Below are 21,677 nucleotides of genomic sequence, written 5' to 3'. Positions count from 1 at the left end.
AAAAAAAATACATTTGATTAGAAAAGTGAATGTTGTTGAAGGATTTGTTGTTATTTGGTCTTGATTTTGTGGTTTGGTCTGGATCTCGGCCTCAGCATAGAATCTCAGATAAAGAATAAGGAATCTCAGATAAAGTCAGTTTCCAGCAACTGTACAATGTGACCCAGCACCTGAAATAAATGCTTCGATTAATTCAGCATTTTCTCTGTTTCCCTCTGACCCTCTAACTCTAGCACTCTCTATTCTAACTCAATTCTTTAAAAAAAACTTTTCTCTTTCATACTTGCACTCTATTCATTTGCTGCTTGTTTCTTAAAATAACACCTAACTAGCTTTCTAATCGTTTTGTATTCTATCAGTTTTTTTCATATATTATATTATTTTAAAAGCCCTTGCTAATGTGTACTTGTTATAGCGCTTATCATTGCTCTTTTGTTGATTTTCCAATGTCCTTGTTTGTACGTCGCTTTTGATAAAAGCGTCTGCTAAATGACTAAATATAAATGGAAATGGACAAGGGGTTTTCAGACTATTAAAACGTTATTCACACCAATAAAAATTTTTTCAAGAACTGTTCACTTTAGGGTGAAGTATCCCTTTAGTTGAACTAATTTAATAGATTAAACCTGTTGGAGTAAGGTTCTTCACCATCCTCACTAATTTTTGTATATTGCTATTCTAGCATACTTATTTTATGTGGTGATCTGTGTCCAAATTGCTTATTTTTACCATTTAGAAAACAGCATTGGTGAAGGTCTACTTAAACATCACTATTTTTTGACATTCCAAAAACATTTAGACCAAAATCGGATTTTGCTTTGCTGTTCCTGCCGAATATTTTTGGTACATCTACCTGGTTCTGTAAAATAATGACCGAGTTCACAAATTGACTTATATTTTATCATTTTAAATTATGTTCCTTGGTGTTGCTATAATTTGTTACGGTATGTCTTGTGTGATTTTTATGTTCTTAAGCAAAAGATCCGGATAAACGTGGGACTCTTCTCGAAATCGAGCAAGACATCTCTGCCATCAACGAGCTTCTGGATCACTTTGAGAGATATCTGGGCGAGCGGAGAGGGTTGCTTAAGCATTTGAAGGTGTGATATTTTCATTCATATTTATTTTATTTTATAGATCATATCTGTAATTGTAACATTAGGTAAGGGGAGCTTTTTCGAAAACTCTGAACCCATTGGGTCACAGAATAATTCACTCTTTCAAAGTTTGATATATGCTTTGTGTATGATCCACTGCTCTGGAGGTTTTGAAGCTACATGCAGCAGTTTCAAAGGCACCCATCACTAATAACACTTCATCACATATGATCGAAAGCTATATTTTATTCATCTAGTAAAAAGTATTTTTCCTAGTGGACGAGCAAGATGCCCTTCACCTCAAGAACCACATCCCTCCGCTCATGCCCAAAAGAGGCCAGCAAGCAGCTCCGCAAGGGTATTTAATGTTTTTGTGTTTCTTTCCAAACTATACCACATTGGAATGGTGCTTTTTCAGTTTGCTTCATCATTAGGAAGCACAAAAAACCATGAACCCCTTGACTGAAACGGAGGAGTTTGGCTTTTGTGTTGTCTTCAGAGGAGGACAGGTGGCAGTTCAGAGCAGGCAGACAGATGCACCACCCGCCCCTCAGGAACAGGCTCCACCCAGGAAACATCAGTGCAACCAGATCAAAGAGATGGAGTTCATTACCGTCCCAGAGTTTGACAGCATACCACCATGAGTCCTTCCACATCTGTCTAAAACTCTGAGCAAATATAGCAAAGAACAGTAAACAATAGCTGTATTCCAAAATCCAGTGAGCCGCCTACCTAGACAGCACTGTAGATGCAATGCTGTTGTGAAGGCTGTTTTGAACAGTGTGCTACCATCTCAGATACAGTCTCATGGCAATCCCAAAGGACACTGTGATGAGCTTTTCATTCAGTAAAAGAAACATGGAAAATCTATTTACAAATGGGATGTTTTACCTAATATTTTATTATAGCATGCTGTTAGCTTGGTGACATGCTAACATCCAACTTAGAGTGCAACAGTACACCTCCACAAGTATTTTACCCATTTATTTTTTCCATAGGTATTTAAAAAAAGTCTCTGTTAAAGACTTTAAGCAATGAAAACAAAAACCAACCAACTACAAGCTGAAGTGCAACATACATTTATTTGAAGCAAAAAGAAGTCTGGTTGTGCTGGGTCTGCCTTATACACTCAAAATACTTAAATATTTGTGTGTGTGTGTGTGTGTGTGTGTGTGTGTGTATATATATATAATCTCTATTACATCATTTGCAGTAGGGCTGCACAGTTAATCGGGTTTCTAAATGCCACAATTACATAATAATTCAAATCAGCAATTAATGATTCAAAGTCCACTTATGTTATTCGGCATGCTTAAGATGCATTGTGTTTTTTTTCCTACATGTTATCTTAAGGGTTTTTCCCATTATTTGAATTAATTTTTAGTATAACATTGTAATACCATTCATATTTTTACTTTATGAATGAAATATTTATTTCAAACAATTAATAAAATAATAATAAAAATTATACAATAATAATCAACCTGTTCGAAAAGGGATAGGTAGAAGCCCTAGGTTTATTATTAAATAAAAAAAAATGCTTTATCTTAATATTATGATGAAGAAATAAAAAAAGCATATACAAAAGCCATTATCAAGCAGCATTTACCACCATAATGAATTATCATTCACCCTCTCCACTTCTATACTTTACAAAAATAAAAGTTTTGTACCTTTTTTTTTTAAATTGCAACATATTAACACTTTGTTTGATCGAACTGCTCAGCCCATTCCACAAAAGCACCCCACAAATCGAAATGCACATAATTTTAAGTTTTGTCCGAGTCCTATGTTGACTCAAATTTAAACCCCCTCTCAAGTTATAACCCCCAACCCTATCTGTAAATAACTGTTGTATGTTTCCTGTTACAGATCACTCGAGAGGCTGAGGAGTAACAGACAGAAGGGTTTATTAATAGACACAAGCAGAGGAGCAGGTAGTGTTGGGTGGAGTGATGAGTGGATCCGTGAGAGCTGGGTGAAGACATCAGAGGAGGGAGGTGAACCACACACACTGGGGATCTTGATCTTCGGAGAATCGCTGGAGAGAGGTAAGTAGAGGAAGAGTTAGTCCTTTGAGTTAGCATACAGGTAAGACCTTGTCGCGAACAAGACCGGACATCGATTGAGTGCGCATGTGTGGTTTTTATGGTGCTGAGGTGATTGGGTGGTGATGAGGATCAGGTGGATGTGCTTAGTATTCCGGTGAGGGCGTGCGTAGTGAATGAGTGGAGGTGGAACCTGGCATGTTTGTAACAGTACCCCGCTCCCCACGGTCCGCTCCTGAGGGCCGAGCACCCCGACGACGTGGTGGACGTCCTCTTTCCCTGGGAGCTGGTCGGTCAGGATGATTGGAATGGAAGGTGTCGAGTAAGGAACCCAGGAACGTTCTTCTGGACCGTATCCTTCCCAGTCCACTATATATTCCAGTTGTCCACCATGCCGCCGGGAGTCCAGGATGTCACTAACTTCATAGGCCGTGCCGTTGTCTAGAAGGAGTGGAGGGGGGGCTTCGGTTTCGCCAGGTTCTGTGGAGGGAGAGACAGAAGGATGGTGAGGTTTGAGGAGAGACACATGGAAGGTGGGGTGAATCCGGTACTCAGGGGGTAATTGGAGTTTGTAAGTGACCGAATTGATCTGCTGGAGGATGGTGAATGGGCCAATGAATCTGGGACTTAGCTTCCGGCAGGGCAGGCGCAGGCGGATGTCCTGGGTGGACAGCCAGACCTTCTGACCGGGTTGGTACGTTGGGGCCTTAGATCGGCGAAGGTCGGCTGTCGTTCTGCATCTGTGTAATGCCCGCTGGAGTTGGGGGTGTGCCGCGTCCCAGACCCTCTCACTCTCCTGGAACCAGTAGTCGATGGCGGGGACATCCGAGTGTTCACCTGACCAGGGGAAGAGTGGAGGTTGGTAGCAGAGTATGCACTGGAATGGAGTAAGTCCGGTGGTAGGACCCACCCAAGGAACTGGTTTCAGGAGTTCTGGTGGCCGTGACAGAAGGTCAGAGGAAGTGTCCAATCTCCTGGACCTTCCTCTCCGTCTGCCTATTCGACTGGGGATGGTATCCGGAGGACAGGCTGATGGCCACACCTAGGAGTGAGTGGAAAGCCTTCTATAATCGGGAGATGAACTGGGGACCTCGGTCGGAGACGATATCCTCTGGGATGCCGAAGTACCTGAAGACATGGTTAAATAACAGCTCGGCCGTTTCCATGGGCATTGGCAGACCCTTCAGGGGGAAAAGATGACAGGATTTAGAAAATCTATCCACTATGACAAGAATGCAGGTATTATTATCTGAAGGAGGAAGATCGGTGATGAAATCCACCCCTAGGTGTGACCACGGGCGATTGGGAATGGGCAGAGGATGGAGCTTGCCTGATGGAAGATGGCGAGGGCTCTTGGATATGGCGCAGCTTGTGCATCCGTTTACGTACCTCCTGACATCCGAGGCCATGTTGGGCCACCAGAAGCGTTCCTTAAGCAACGAGAGGGTTTAATTGACCCCCGGGTGACCAGTGCCAAGAGATGTGTGAGCGGAGTGAATGAGTGGAGTGCGCCGTGTCCTGGGAATATATTGATGTTCCAGTGGGCAACCCGGCGGGGTGTTCGTAGTAGGATCGGTAGGAGGAAGAGTCTCAGTGGACCAGGTAATAGGAGAGACGATGACCTTTTGTGGAAGAATGGTTTCTGGTTCTTCGAGATTCTCTTCGGGGGCGTGACACCGGGGCAGGGCGTCAGCCTTTACGTTTTTCACCCCTGGGCAATATGAGATGGTAAACTGGAAGCGGGTGAAAAATAACGCCCAGTGGGCTTGTCTTGGATTTAATCTTTTGGCCACTCGAAGATACTCCAGGTTTTTATGATCTGTGAGGACCAGAAAGGGGTGTTTGGCTCCCTCCAACCAATGCCTCCATTCTTCTAAGGCCAACTTGATGGCCAACAACTCCCGGTTGCCGATATCATAGTTGACCTCCGCCGGGTTGAGTTTCCGGGAGAAGAAGGCGCATGGGTGGAGGCGACTGGGATTCCCCTGCTGCTGAGAAAGGACCGCTCCCACTCTGGTTGTTGAGGCGTCGACTTCCACGATGAAGGGTCGGTCGGGGTCGGGATGAACCAGGAGTGGGGCGGTCGTAAAGGCCTCTTTGAGGGTGTGGAAGGCCTCTGTGGCGGCAGAGGCCTCTCTCTGTGGAGAGAGATTTGGGTTTGTTACGGAGGAGACTGGTGAGAGGGCTGGTGATGGTACTGAAGTTTTGGATAAACCGTCTATAGAAGTTGGCAAAGCCAAGGAACCATTGTAACTCTTTGATGATGGTAGGAGTGGGCCAATCTCTGACGGCATTTACCTTCCCCTCGTCCATCCTGATGCCACTGCTGCTGATGTTGTATCCAAGGAACTGCACTGCTGGACAGCAGATGGATTTCCTCATGATGGAGTAGTCCGGTTTGGAGGGAAATGGGACCCACACTATGACGCACGCATCTTCTGCTTAACGGTTTGCCAGTGATAGTGTGGACTTGGTAGGCTTACGGCGTTGCCGTGGTAGCGAGCTTGAGCTGACGGCAGAGGGCGCTGGAGATGAAGTTGCCGGCTGACCCAGAATCGAGGAGGGCGGAAACTGGAAGAGATATGTCAGCGGCAGTAAGTGTCACAACAGTGGTGAGTGGTTTCATTTGGAATTTTGAAGGGAGAATGGCACTCACCATGGGACGAGGAGGACTTACGGGGCATACAGCGATGGCATGCCCCGGGGCTGCACAGTAGAGGCACAGAACATGGGTTTGCTGGCTGGTTCTGGGGAGCTGACGGCCTCTGGTCGGCAGAGAGGCATAGAGGAATACGCCTGGCCCTGGTGCTCTTCTAAGCACGACTGCATACGGGTGGCGAAGCGGATGTACAGTTGGATGAATCGTTCAAGCCCGATGGTGTCCTCGTATGCAGCGAGTTCCATCCACTAGAGGCCGCTAGAGTCCTAAACTGAAAGGCATATTCATTGACAGACATTTCCACTGTTTGAGATTATACAACTTCTCACCAATGGAAGAGTCCCAAGCTGGTCTGCCAAAAACTTCTAGGAAATGGTCGATGAAGCTGGAATAAGACTGGATAACTGGGTTATTTTGAGTCCATATTGAGAGAGTAAAGACAATGGCCTATAATTCGTGAATTGATTTCTCTCTCCAGATTTATATAGTGGAATGATTTTAGCAATTTTCATTTTGCTTGGGAATACACCTGTTTTGAAAGAAAAATTATAAATATGAGTTAACGGTTTACCAATTGCACCAATGACATCCTTAATTAAAACCATATCAATATCATTCACGTCTGTTGAATTTTTATACTTACAATTGTTAACAATATCAATAATCTCAATTTCCTCAGCTGGTTTCAAAAACACAGAGTAAGGGTTACTGTTTAAATAATCCACTGCCTTCACCTCACCTTCACTCTGTGGATTTTTAATTACATCGGCCAGCTTTGCTCCCACACTTACAAAGTTGTTAAACCCATTGACCGCATCTTTCATGTTGTTTAAAGTCCTCTCATTATCTATAAAATACTGAGGGTATTTTTTATTCATTGGTCCATTCCTTATAATATTATTTAGCACTTTCCATATACCCTTGATATAATTTTTATTATCATTTAATATTTTATAATAAAAAAATCTTTCTTACTTATCCTCATGATACTGGTCAATTTATTTTTATATATTTTGTATTTATTCTCAGCTTCTTTAGTTCTGCGTTTTATAAATTCTCGCGCCTCAGAAGACTCACTGCTGAACCGCTGATTACGACATCAGAAAGCTTGGGTCGAAGTTGGCATATTGACCTCATATTGGGTAGATTTTAAAGTGGTTTTGAGGAAACCTGGCGAGCAATGAAAGATTCATATTTTTATTATTAAATATTATTAAAGATTATTATTATTATTGCATGTAAAATGAAAATTGATGGATACATTTTTATTTTTTTATATTTATTGAGGTATTTTTGGATTTTCAGACACAAGACAAAACATCTATGATATGAAATGAAAGGGAAAACGCAAACGAAAATAATCTCCTTCAGATTCAATTTAGCAGTTAACCACAACAGAGGCAATGGTAGGGAAGGGATGTCAAAACAGACCTTGGCTGAGTGTGACATTATGGATAAGTTCAAATAATAATAACAATAGAATAAAATAATAATAAATAATCGCCTAGGTATTTTAGTTTAAAATCAAGGGTGATAGAGAAAGTGAAACTAAAAATAGAGAGCAGATAGATTTGTAAGTGTCAACATTGTCGCTAGCTTTGACAATTAATTAAGAGAGAGGAAATAATCATAGAAAGATATTAAACAAAATGACAATGGTGACTGAAGAGAGGCCTCCAAGAAGCTTCAACTAGACTTGTATTTCCAGACCTGATGGCTAAAATCTTAACAAAATTATATACACACAAAATTCTGTATTTTTGTTTGTAAATAATTTTGTTACAAATTTACAAAAATTAATGTAAAATAACTCAATTATATGCCATAGATTAACAACCTCAGAGCAAAGAGTATAGAAGCCCGAGAGGCGAAACTGTGTTGTGTTATGGGTAACAGTCTGTAGATGGCGCTGCGGAGGCGCGGCCGCCATTATGGACTGAAAGCTGCTGAAATCGTTAGCGCCAGTTTGAGTGTAGAGGTTTTGCTGTTCGTTTTTAGAAATCTATACAAAACTTGAACTGGCAAGTAGCTGGCTAGCAAGTAGCTGGCTAGTAGTACACTAGTTTCCGAAAGATGGTCAGAGTTCTTTTTTGTTCATGTGTGCATTTTCTAGATTATACACATTTTTGACTAATGCTTCCATTCTATGTCAATGCCTCTTCTCTCACAAAAAGAAAAAAAAATACAAACAAACTTCTCATACACAAATGCACACACAATAGATGGTGGTGTCTGATTAATTACTGAGATCTTATGGCACCACTTCCATTTTAGTACTGTTTATAGTTCATGTGTGCACTTGCTAGATTGCACATCTTTTTTCTGTACCTTTCCGCCTGTAAGGACATTCACAGATTGTTTTTGTTCTTGCCATTGAAACGTTCACTGTGTGCACTTTCACTGAAGATGTTGAAAAACAAGTTGTTAATATTTTTGTGATATTCTTGTTAAAGGTGAACTGTCTTTAGAAATGCTCATTTATAATTTTATTTATTTATTTATTTTTCCAAAGCATATATATGGTGATGGTGATGTTCACTAATGTCAAAATCAACATTTAAATAAATCTTATTACTGTGTGTCTGCCTATATATATTATTTCATGAATTCCTGTTATTCATATAACAAGGAAAATGCATAATAGAACATAAATATTGATAGATTAAAGGTTTGCAATAATTTTATAATTGTATCTTTGCAAACAGTAAGTGGTAGGCTAATGAAGCCGATTCGGTGGGGGACATACCCTTACAAAAAATTGCTATAGGAATCTTATATTATATAGGAATCAAAATATTATAGTAATCTTATAGGAATACTAGGCCTATAGTAATCTGGGACATACTACAGAAGTACGATAAGACTACTATAGAAATACTATAGCAGCTTTAAAATATTATAGAGGTATTACAGAACATCACAGAAGTATGTTATGTTCTGTAATACCTCTATAATATCCTAGAGCCGCTATAGTGTTTCTATAGTAGTCTTATAGTACTTCCATAGTAATATTTTGTCCCAAAATACTATTTTCCTAAGGGTAATTAGGCCATGCATAACCAAAACATAGACGTATATTTTCTGTCATTTAACGTCATTTAACTTCGGCCATCCTCATTAATGTATTTTAAATTGTTTTCATATTTAGATATGACGGCCAGAAAAAATTAAGTTCTGTTAAGTTTTTGTTATGTTAAGTTTTTCAGTGCCATTGACGTCACGTCATGGGGCAGCCTGATCTCACAATCAAAACGTACATATTTAGACGTAAATTAAAACTGTCCAATACGTATGTGCCTTTACGTATTTACAGTGTCATTTACGTATTATCTGGACGTAATTACAGGTCGATAGGTATCGAAATTTACGTAAAAACAACCTCAAATACGTACAGATAGAACGTGTTTTCTGACCAGTCAGTTATCCATAGAAATTTGCTCATGAAGCTGCTTTTCAATGCGTATCGGATTAATTTTTTAAATATTTATGTATATTTTTTTGTGATAAATGTAAGATCCCTATACCTCACCCGAACCTAAACCTACCCATTTTATACAGAATGTTAAAAGAATGAAACATAATAAAACACAAGTTTTGTAAAAATATAACATTAAAACGTTATTTTGAGCCACTAACGTTAATCTTACACCTACCCCTAAACCTACCCATAACCATTTCTAAAAACTACATAACGTTACTGTTATAAATAAACAAATAACAGACAAACAAACATAATGTTAATCATTTATTTTTTGCGAAAAAATATCAAAAGTGGTACCAAAAGTAGTTCAAATGATAATGAGTTCCAGTCGCAGTCCTCTCTGGAGGTAATAGTTTTTATAGGGTACACAGCAGAATTTAATTAAATTTATTAATCCGTGAAATTATGAATCTGTCTTCTCTCCGTGAAGGCGCACTGGCGCAGTAGTGATGTGTCGTTCTTGAATTATTCGTTCATTTTGAACGAATCTTTAATGTGACTCGGGTAGAACGAGTCGTCTCGGGGAGTGATTCGTTCAGTCGCGCATGCGCATTATTCTATAGGTTCTGTTCTAGTAGTAGTGATTCACCTGTCAGTCAATGCAGTCTTGAGCCGGAAAGAGAATTGATTAGTTCATAGTTCGGGTCTATCGGGTTTTTGACTCGTTCCTTAATCACGTGACAGCCCCATACGCTAAACCCAATTGCAGTCTGATCCGGAAAGAGAATTGATTAGTTCATCTCATGAGTCTTCGGGTCGAGTCATTCCTTAATCACGTGACAGACCCATACGCTAAAACCATAGACAGTTCGGGTTGTTTGTTCTTGTGTCCCGTGATGTGACAACATTGGCTAGAGTAATTATTAAATCAGATTGTCTGTATAAACCATACTTTTGTAATATATGACACTTTATAAACAATTAAAAACACCGTGTACATACTTTTGAATTGTTGTTTATTGTTTATTTTTGTGCCAGAAAAGCTTTGTAACAAAGAGGACAACTATTCCAAAATAAATCAAAATAATAAAAAAGTAAATAATTAAAAATGAAATTAAAATTAAAAGATAATAAAGCCACAGGGTCTAATAACCTTAACAAATGAACTTTAAAAGTACAATATAAAAAAAAAAAAAAAAAACTAAATATTGCACAACAAGCTTTGCTTTTTTTATATAATAATTTAAAATGAATACGTTTTAAAATAAATAACACTTTTGTGCCAAAATAAAAACTTTATATCAAAGAGGATAACTATTCCCCAAATAATTTTAAACCATTTAAATAAAAATAAATGAAAATTAAGATAAGCTACGGAGCCTTATAACAATAACAAATTACCTTTAAAATCACAACAACAACAAAAATATTGCACAACAAGCTAGTCTTTTTCTAAATAAATAAAAATAAATAAGCTTTAAAATAAATAACACACTGTGGCTATATATTTAGGACTTGCTTTAAGGCATGTTTGCATTTTTTTAAAAAACAATTCAAATTCAAAATTTTATTTGCTTTTAATGTATATGTCATTATGTCCTTTTTTGAGCAATCTTTTTATACATATATTACAACCCGAATTCCGGAAAAGTTGGGACGTTTTTTAAATTTTAATAAAATGAAAACTAAAAGACTTTCAAATCACATGAGCCAATATTTTATTCACAATAGAACATAGATAACATAGCAAATGTTTAAACTGAGAAAGTTTACAATTTTATGCACAAAATGAGCTCATTTCAATTTTGATTTCTGCTACAGGTCTCAAAATAGTTGGGACGGGGCATGTTTACCATGGTGTAGCATCTCCTTTTCTTTTCAAAACAGTTTGAAGACGTCTGGGCATTGAGGCTATGAGTTGCTGGAGTTTTGCTGTTGGAATTTGGTCCCATTCTTGCCTTATATAGATTTCCAGCTGCTGAAGAGTTCGTGGTCGTCTTTGACGTATTTTTCATTTAATGATGCGCCAAATGTTCTCTATAGGTGAAAGATCTGGACTGCAGGCAGGCCAGGTTAGCACCCGGACTCTTCTACGACGAAGCCATGCTGTTGTTATAGCTGCAGTATGTGGTTTTGCATTGTCCTGCTGAAATAAACAAGGCCTTCCCTGAAATAGACGTTGTTTGGAGGGAAGCATATGTTGCTCTAAAACCTTTATATACCTTTCAGCATTCACAGAGCCTTCCAAAACATGCAAGCTGCCCATACCGTATGCACTTATGCACCCCCATACCATCAGAGATGCTGGCTTTTGAACTGAACGCTGATAACATGCTGGAAGGTCTCCCTCCTCTTTAGCCCGGAGGACACGGCGTCCGTGATTTCCAACAAGAATGTCAAATTTGGACTCGTCTGACCATAAAACACTATTCCACTTTGAAATAGTCCATTTTAAATGAGCCTTGGCCCACAGGACACCACGGCGCTTCTGGACCATGTTCACATATGGCTTCCTTTTTGCATGATAGAGCTTTAGTTGGCATCTGCTGATGGCACGGCGGATTGTGTTTACCGACAGTGGTTTCTGAAAGTATTCCTGGGCCCATTTAGTAATGTCATTGACACAATCATGCCGATGAGTGATGCAGTGTCGTCTGAGAGCCCGAAGACCACGGGCATCCAATAAAGGTCTCCGGCCTTGTCCCTTACGCACAGAGATTTCTCCAGTTTCTCTGAATCTTTTGATGATGTTAGGCACTGTAGATGATGAGATTTGCAAAGCTTTTGCAATTTGACGTTGAGGAACATTGTTTTTAAAGTTTTCCACAATTTTTTTACGCAGTCTTTCACAGATGGGAGAGCCTCTGCCCATCTTTACTTCTGAGAGACTCTGCTTCTCTAAGACAAAGCTTTTATAGCTAATCATGTTACAGACCTGATATCAATTAACTTAATTAATCACTAGATGTTCTCCCAGCTGAATCTTTTCAAAACTGCTTGCTTTTTTAGCCATTTGTTGCCGCCGTGCCAACTTTTTTGAGACCTGTAGCAGGCATTAAATTTTAAATGAGCTAATTAAGTGGATAAAAGTGTAAAATTTCTCAGTTTAAACATTTGCTACGTTATCTATGTTCTATTGTGAATAAAATATTGGCTCATGTGATTTGAAATTCCTTTAGTTTTCATTTTATTAAAATTTAAAAAATGTCCCAACTTTTCCGGAATTCGGGTTGTACACCAATATGTCAAGTCTGCCTAGGAAAAGCAATTATTATACCAGCAAACTCAAAATTGGAGTAAAAATGAACAAACTAGTCTATAAACACTTTTTATTGTAAGCTTGGATTATTATATTATTATATAGCCTAGTGTTTATTTACCGATAGACAGTCAAAAAGACAAATTAATCAATATTTTATTTATAACAGGGTTTTATTTATTTATAAAATAATAACAAACCACAGATCCTCAACAAACAGTAAAAAAAACACAGTGACAGAAAATGTCAGAAATAGCGTATGGGTCTGTCACGTGATTAAGGAACGAGTCAAACTCGACCCGAGACCCGAAAGACTCATGAGATGAACTAATCAATTCTCTTTCCGGCTCAAGACTGCGTTAGTTTTTTGCATATGGGGCTGTCACATGATTAAGGAACGAGTCAAACTCGACCCGAGACCCGAGAGACTCATGAGATGAACTAATCAATACTCTTTCCGGCTCAAGACTGCGTTAGTTTTGCGTATGGGGCTGTCACGTGATTAAGGGATGACTTAAACCCGAGGACTTCTTGTCAGATAAGAGGTGAGGTGAGCTAATCACAGACTAAAGACCCAGGTAAAGAATGATTTTTTTTTTGTATCTTATAGCATTTTAGTTTTGTATTGTTTTTAGTGTGATCAACGTTTGCGTAAGTACTAGATGTGTTGGGGAAGTAACACGTAACATTTTCATTACATTTTGCTAAAATGAACGAAATGAACGAAATGACTCGAAAAAAGATTTGTTCATTTTGCTGAACGAGACTTAAAAGTCCGAGTCGGTAAAATGATCCGAACTTCCCATCACTATGGCGCAGTAGCAGTACTGATTTCAAATGTCTATCAACTGAAACACGACATGTCACAATCTGTGACGAATTATGTGAGAACCAATGAGAGTTCGATATTACTGCCGTAAACCATGTCGTAACGTTCCTGTGGCGCACTGGCGCTATTTTCAAATTCGAATTAGTGATGGGAAGTTCGGATCATTTTACAGACTCAGACTTTTGAGTCTCGTTCAGCAAAATGAACAAATCTTTTTTCGAGTCATTTCGTTCATTTCGTTCATTTTAGCAAAATGTAATGAAAATGTTACGTGTTACTTCCCCAACACATCTAGTACTTACGCAAACGTTGATCACACTAAAAACAATACAAAACTAAAATGCTATAAGCTATATATAATAAATGCTATATATCTTTACCTGGGTCTTTAGTCTGTGATTAGCTCACCTCACCTCTTATCTGACAAGAAGTCCTCGGGTTTAAGTCATCCCTTAATCACGTGACAGCCCCATACGCAAAACTAACGCAGTCTTGAGCCGGAAAGAGAATTGATTAGTTCATCTCATGAGTCTTTCGGGTCTCGGGTCGAGTTTGACTCGTTCCTTAATCACGTGACAGCCCCATACGCAAAACTAACGCAGTCTTGAGCCGGAAAGAGAATTGATTAGTTCATCTCATGAGTCTTTCGGGTCTCGGGTCGAGTTTGACTCGTTCCTTAATCACGTGACAGCCCCATACGCAAAACTAACGCAGTCTTGAGCCGGAAAGAGAATTGATTAGTTCATCTCATGAGTCTTTCGGGTCTCGGGTCGAGTTTGACTCGTTCCTTAATCACGTGACAGACCCATACGCTATTTCTGACATTTTCTGTCACTGTGTTTTTGTTACTGTTTGTTGAGGATCTGTGGTTTGTTATTATTTTATAAATAAATAAAACCCTGTTATAAATAAAATATTGATTAATTTGTCTTTTTGACTGTCTATCGGTAAATAAACACTAGGCTATATAATAATATAATAATCCAAGCTTACAATAAAAAGTGTTTATAGACTAGTTTGTTCATTTTTACTCCAATTTTGAGTTTGCTGGTATAATAATTGCTTTTCCTAGGCAGACTTGACATATTGGTGTAATATATGTATAAGAAGATTGCTCAAAAAAGGACATAATGACATATACATTAAAAGCAAATAAAATTTTGAATTTGAATTATTAATGTTAGTTTAAAACATTAAGGTTATGATAACTTCAGCTTTAACAGTTTTAACCCAGCTCAGAGTGAGGAGGATACTTCAGATCCTGGTGCTACTGCCAGTGCAGGGGCCATGTTTTGGGAAGACTTTGACGAGAGGGTAGCAAGCTTGAGGCCTTCTGCTACCTCTTCTAAGACATCAGATGCTATAAAGGTGCAGGCCTACCTTGCAGAGCCACTCTTACCCCGCACATCAGACCCTCTGGCCTGGTGGAGGAGATGTTCACCAGTATACAAAAGCCTTTCTGAAGTCACAAAGACAAGACTTTGCATTGTGGCCACATCTGTGCCATCTGAAATATTTTTTTCTAAAACTGGGCAGATTATTTCAGATAGAAGAAACAGACTCAGCCCATCCAAGGTCAGGGAGCTTGTTTTTTTTTAAAAATGCAAACATGCCTTAAAGCAAGTCCTAAATATATAGCCACAGTGTGTTATTTATTTTAAAGCTTATTTATTTTTATTTATTTAGAAAAAGACTAGCTTGTTGTGCAATATTTTTGTTGTTGTTGTGATTTTAAAGGTAATTTGTTATTGTTATAAGGCTCCGTAGCTTATCTTAATTTTCATTTATTTTTATTTAAATGGTTTAAAATTATTTGGGGAATAGTTATCCTCTTTGATATAAAGTTTTTATTTTGGCACAAAAGTGTTATTTATTTTAAAACGTATTCATTTTAAATTATTATATAAAAAAAGCAAAGCTTGTTGTGCAATATTTAGTTTTTCTTTTTTTTTCTTTTTTTATATTGTAATTTTAAAGTTCATTTGTTAAGGTTACTAGACCCTGTGGCTTAATTATCTTTTAATTTTAATTTTATTTTTAATTATTTACTTTTTTATTATTTTGATTTATTTTGGAATAGTTGTCCTCTTTGTTACAAAGCTTTTCTGGCACAAAAATAAATAAACAACAATTCAAAAGTATGTACACGGTGTTTTTTAATGTTTATAAAGTGTCATGAGATGAACTAATCAATTCTCTTTCCGGCTCAGACTGCAATTGGGTTTAGCGTATGGGGCTGTCACGTGATTAAGGAACGAGTCAAAAACCCGATAGACCCGAACTATGAACTAATCAATTCTCTTTCCGGCTCAAGACTGCATTGACTGACAGGTGAATCACTACTACTAGAACAGAACCTATAGAATAATGCGCATGCGCGACTGAACGAATCACTCCCCGAGACGACTCGTTCTTCCCGAGTCACATTAAAGATTCGTTCAAAATGAACGAATTGTTCAAGAACGACACATCACTAATTCGAATCATAACGAGCGCGTCTTTGACTGTGACGGACGCTGTTGCTGAGAATGAAGATGAAGATCGATTGATATGGTTATGTTCCTTGCAAACATCTGGATTCTAAAGATGGAGTACAGCAAACAAATAAAATGAATGTGATTTGTAATTGTATGCTGTGCTTTTGTGTATATGTGTTGCAGCATGCACAGAAATGTTATTTCCTATTAAGTAGATGAGTAAACTGCTTTCAATAAATTCAATAAAAACATTTATTGATATGACAATTAAATACAACAGATTTTAATCATTAAAGCCACGATTTTAATATTAATACATGGGAATTCATATAAATTCACACTTTACGTTAGATTATTTACGTTTTTGTAGCTGCTAACACGTAAGTATTTGTACGTTTTACTGCTATAAATACGTCTAAGTTGTACGTTTTTATGTGCATGAAAACGTAGGTAAATGTACGTGTGGTAGAACCACATAAAACGTAAAAATACACACGTATTCTCATGAGATCACGTTGCATGGGGGCAACTGTTGCTATGGAGCGTTCTATTGAGTTTCGCCTCTTGGGCTTCTATACTCTTTGCTCAGAGCTCATAGGAGGTCTGTCTTTAACAAGTTATTGTTAAAAATGTATTTCCATATGTAAATTTTTTTTTAAAATAGTTCTGGAACCCAAATATAGGGACTATTTTCTGAAGGGTGGACATTTCTTTGTAGAATTGTGGACAATGTAGTTTTCACTGTTCAATGTGATTTAAAAAAAAATTAAATAACGTGAGCTGAAGTCTTCAACAAAAAAATAAACCATTCATTAATAACCTTGTTCTTCCCCTATGAAGAAACAAATTTTTACTCCCAGAATTCTACAGTTGCGCTCTATTGAAATAAATGGTGAGTCAGGTATGGAGTGCTTTTGTGTTGCTACAGAGTGCTGCAGTGCATTAGTAGAATGTCTCAGACTGTTTACTTATGATACTCCATTTTGGTTCGAAAAGCATTGAAAAGTAGTTACTAATGGAGACAGCAGAAAGGAAGAGAGCTCATTAGGTTTAGGGACAGGAATTCCATGATTAACCAATCAGAATCAAGTATTTCAGAGAACAGTTGTAATGCAGTTCAGTTATCTTTCAAATTGTTACTGCAATTCACATGAAGTCCATTTCTTCATCTTCACTTGTGCTGTCTCAGGTATATGAAAGGCCGCGTGACGTATGACCAGCTGAACGCAGCGGTGCAAAGCATCAACACAGCTGTGACGTCAAAATATAAGATCCTCCATCAGCCAGTCAAAACCCTGAATAATGTGTCCCGCATGCTCCACCAGCACTTTAAAGACCAAGAAACAAAGGACACCAAGGGTATCACCATTTTATCTGTGTCTCTTCCAGAGCTGCTGGTCAAAGGCTTATTTGACCTCATTTAGCACTGCAGTCCATCATTTACTAACAGTCTTGTCATATCGAGAATTGAAAACTATTAACACCACCACCGCATGAACTGGTGTAAGTGCTCCGATAACTAAGGTCATTCATCCTGGTCTGGTATTTCATAAGTTCTTATGGGCTGAAAGAGGTCATCCATCAACTCCTTCTATGTCCTGCAGGTCAGTTTTTCATCGTGGAGCAAGACATCACAGAGTTCGTCCAGCTGAAGGTGGACTAACGGTTTGTGGGCATGTTGAACATGCCAGTGTCTGAGGGAAGTCCGAGGCGGCGGTCTCACACGCTTCATCCTGCTCTGAGACTCATCTCCATCACATCACTTTGAATGAGTCCCTCTGCCTTGGAATGAACTTCAGTGTCTTTTTTATTAAAAATAGAATTATGTCAAATCATCCTGATTTGCATCTCCTCAGTTTGAGGCGTAAACCTGGCAGAGAACTGGATTTATGGGTCAAACATCAAATGTTGAAACCTTTGTGTGCTAATAAATTGGTTTCAGAACTTTATGTTGGAGAACAAAAACTCATTATTTTGCTGAACTCATTAATCCAAAAGTGTTGTTCTAAAAACCCATTATAAATTCTCACGTACACCCCATGGTGAATTAGCATTCTGGGTCGGCCTACAAATTGACATCGTGATTGAATTACCAGTTGGGTCACTTTATCTGTGATGAAGAAATTATAAATCGATTGCTGTATTGTTTATATTGGTGGAAAGTGGACAAATACTGATGCTTAAATAAAATTGCAGTGTTCGTAACCTCATCTCAAATGTCAGTGTCATTTCATAAGTTGGCGAGATTGGCGTATTGACGTTTAAGATACATTAATTTTTGAGACTACATATGCTGATTTACTGTCTCCTTTGAGCTGCAAATAGGGGGGTTGGAGGTAATCAGTATTAATCAAATGCATTTCTGCCTCGTGTCTTAAGATCCCTGAAGGATCAAAGAATCAATACATATCAGAGCTTATGAGTTGGTGCTAACCTGTGAAACGCTGTGGTTCCATTAAAATGAAATGAATGACATAATCAACTGAGACTTGTGCTCACATTGCAAGTTTATTAAAGAGCTGGTGAACAGCCCCTGCCAGCAGCGTTATGGCCACTCTCTTGAGCCCTGGGAGCTGTCTCTCATCTGGTCCTTCATTGTGTCCATATATTACATGGGAGGACTGGCTGAAGCCATCCTAGTCAGGTCATAGGCTGATGTCGAAGAATGTTACTGGGATAGGTTTTTTTGGGGGGTGGGGGGTGGGGGGGGGGTATTATCCACGCTGTTTTGAATTCCATTGACTTGAGGTGACATGTTTAAAAGCAAATTAAATATAGAAGAAAGAAAGTCATACATGTTTGAAATTATATGTGGATGAGTAAATAATGACTGAATTCATTTTTGGGTGTACTGTCCCTTTAATGCCACTAGAGATACAGCACCACTATAAGTTGGGGTCAGTACAATTTTTGAAACACCTTTCAGAGAAGTCACTTATTCACGCAAGTATTTTTAAGTAGTCACCCAAATATTTTTTTTTACTGTAAAATCAATATTCTGAAACATTATTACTATTTGAAAATGTTTTCTATTTGAATATAATTTAACTAGGTTGATTTTCAGGTGCTTACGTGGATCCTTCCATATTTCTGTGTTTTTAGTGGCATCTGTGGTATTGAGCATTCTTAGAATGTGAATCAATAATAAACAACTTGGGCTTTTAATTCCAGAACTGACCTGAAATTATGCTGAGGGCAATAAACAGCCACTGATATTTCTTCTAACCAGTCTAACCTACAGTACATTAATTCTCTCCAGGTTCTGTTCTGTTCCTGTAACTGGCACAGGAAGAAATGAAAAATATTCAAGTTCTGGCTGAGTGCTATGTTTCTTAAAGGGATAGTTCACCCAAAAATGAAATGATTTAATCCTTCACCCTTAATCCATTCTAAGTGTATATGACTTTCTTCTTTCAGATGAATACAGTCAGAGTTATATTTGCAAATGTCCTAGCTCTTCCGAGCTTTATAAGATTTATAAGAGCTGTTGAGACTTTGAATCTTTGAAATTTAAAAACTTTAAATTTGTGGTATTTTAATTCTTATACATGGAGCAGCATTGAAGTGCAAGTGTGTTGTTTGAAAAGTATGTGTTTTTAACTTTCGATAGGAAGACAATTCTGCTTTTGAACAATGTGTTGTCAATCTGTGGAGCTGTCCTGATGTTGTTGACTGTCCACACCATGTATATATTGCGCCCTCAAGAGGCTGCGTGGTTATGGTTGATGTGTTTATGGCCTCTTTTGTCTCAATTGGGAAGTTGTGTGTGTGTTTGTGTGTGTGTGTGTCTCACTGAGGAGCGCTGGATCTGTTTGCTGGTCTCCTGCAGCTAGTAACTTTGCCCTTTCTCCCTGAGTCCCCACAGTATCTCCTGCTGGAGGAGGCAGACAAACACGGCTGTGAGACGGGTCAGAAACACAGACGAGTCCTTTGACATTTACACATACATTGATCTTTCTTGCAAAATTCATATGAAATCATTTGTTCAAAATGTGGGGCCACATCATGGGAAAACAGGGTTTTCAGTGCTCTTTTGAAATATAATACTGAAACATTTTTTGTAAGTACATTACTGTTGAAGATAATAAAAAAAATAGATTGCATTTTTTTCATATACGTATGAACTTGTTTTGTGTGTACTTGTATAAAAAACAATAGAGTACACTCATAAACATTAATTTTGGTTGCGATAAATCATGATTAATAAATTTGACAGCCATATACATAAACATATGTATATATATATATATATACACTTTTTTTAAGAATTTAATGTTTATTGTTCAAAAGTGACAGTAAAGTAAAAAATGCTGTTCTTCTGAGCTTTCTATTCATCAAAGAATTATGACATGAAAATGAAATGTATCGGTTTCCACAAAAATATGAAGCAGCACATCTGTTTCCAACATGATGAGCAGCAAATCCTCATATTAGAATGAATTCTGAAGGATTGTGTGACACTGAAGACTGGAGTAATGATGCTGAAAATTCAGTTTCACATTTAAAATTACTATTACATAAAATATAATGAAATAGTAAACAGTTATTTTAAATGGTAATAATATTTCACCATATTGCTGTTTTACTGGAGTTTTGATCAAAAACAATAATGAGCATAAAATACTTTTATTTTCTAAAATAAAAAATGGAATTTTTATAACAACACATTCTCACCGATGTATGTTGGCGAGTTATTTGATGAAGTTCAACATGTCTCAGCTCTGCGCAGGTTGTGGGGTGCTAAAATGGACCCTGGACCAGAGATTGAGAAGATGTTGTCTTCTTTTTGATGAAAGCCACCGCCACTGGTTTTCATCATTCAGTTTCATAGATCAATAGATTTAGAGATACTGTTGTTCCTATGGTCTGTGAATCATGTCTTCGCAGGTCTATCTGTATGCTGTTCTCGATGTCGCAGAAATAGAAACCGTTCTGAAATAGAAACTTTGGGTGTGACCATAGTTAGGACAAGACTCAGATTAACACCTGAAATTATCTGATCTTTTTATGATTAAAAAGTTCATACTATATGAAACTGTTCCTGTAGTTCAGTGGTAGAGCATTGTGGCAGCACAAAAGGTTGTGGGTTTGATTCCAAGGGAATCCACATACTGGTAAAAAATGTATTGCCTGAATGCACTGTAAGTCGTTTTGGATAAAAGTGTCTGCTAAATGCATAAATGTAAACTATTCCTGAGACTGCACATGGATGTTATAGGACTTTCTATCCTGAATGCCATACTTGCAGCATGGTCCTTATTTTCACGTACATCTTCTTCTTCTCTAGCGGGCCAAGTCCACACATTTTTCTCCTGCAGTGAGAAGTTCAGACATTTATTTGTAACCTTATTGTCTTAACAGTACTCTAGTGAGTTGTCTCTTCCACAGCTGGGGTGACAGTACCACTTCCTGGTGAGATTTTTACACAGCTCTATAAACCTCTGGTGGTCATGGAAGCCTGCATCCTTAACTGGACAGGACTTTTCTTAATGGGCAAGTTGACTTGGATGATTCATTTAAAAACACACTCATTCAGGAACTAAACACTGCTGTGTGCTGCTTTTTAAACTACTTTAGGTGGCAGAACAGAAAAAAAACGTCAATATTATGTCTAAATTGTAACTCGCTCAGTATTAACTTGTTTTTTGAACTGTTGCATATAATTTATCATAATTTAGGTCTCTTTATGGAGGCTTTTGAGATTACATGATCAAATGAATACTACACGTTTTATTTGGTTACTCCTCTTATGCAACACATGTCTTATTATGTGCATCTCTACATAGGAATCTGAAAACACCACTAGGGGGCAGTATAAGTCTAAGATGACAAGTTTAAAGAACGCACCATTGAAACATGCCTTATTCACAGTCAGTTAGTCCTTTTG

The 21,677-nt window shown here is 38.0% G+C and overlaps 2 pseudogenes; both read left to right on the top strand.

Moving 5' to 3' along the window:
* Positions 1-913: 913 nt before the first annotated feature.
* Positions 914-17,532, top strand: LOC132126976 (spindle and kinetochore-associated protein 1-like; annotated as a pseudogene).
* Positions 17,533-17,614: 82 nt separating this feature from the next.
* LOC132126975 (solute carrier family 2, facilitated glucose transporter member 11-like) lies at positions 17,615-20,580 on the top strand (annotated as a pseudogene).
* Positions 20,581-21,677: the final 1,097 nt, after the last annotated feature.

The sequence above is a fragment of the Carassius carassius genome, chromosome 45 (assembly GCF_963082965.1).
Source record: "Carassius carassius chromosome 45, fCarCar2.1, whole genome shotgun sequence".
In the NCBI taxonomy this organism is placed as follows: Eukaryota; Metazoa; Chordata; class Actinopteri; order Cypriniformes; family Cyprinidae; genus Carassius; species Carassius carassius.
The sequence above is the reverse complement of the archived record's forward strand: the minus strand, read 5'-3'. Positions and strand labels throughout refer to the sequence as shown.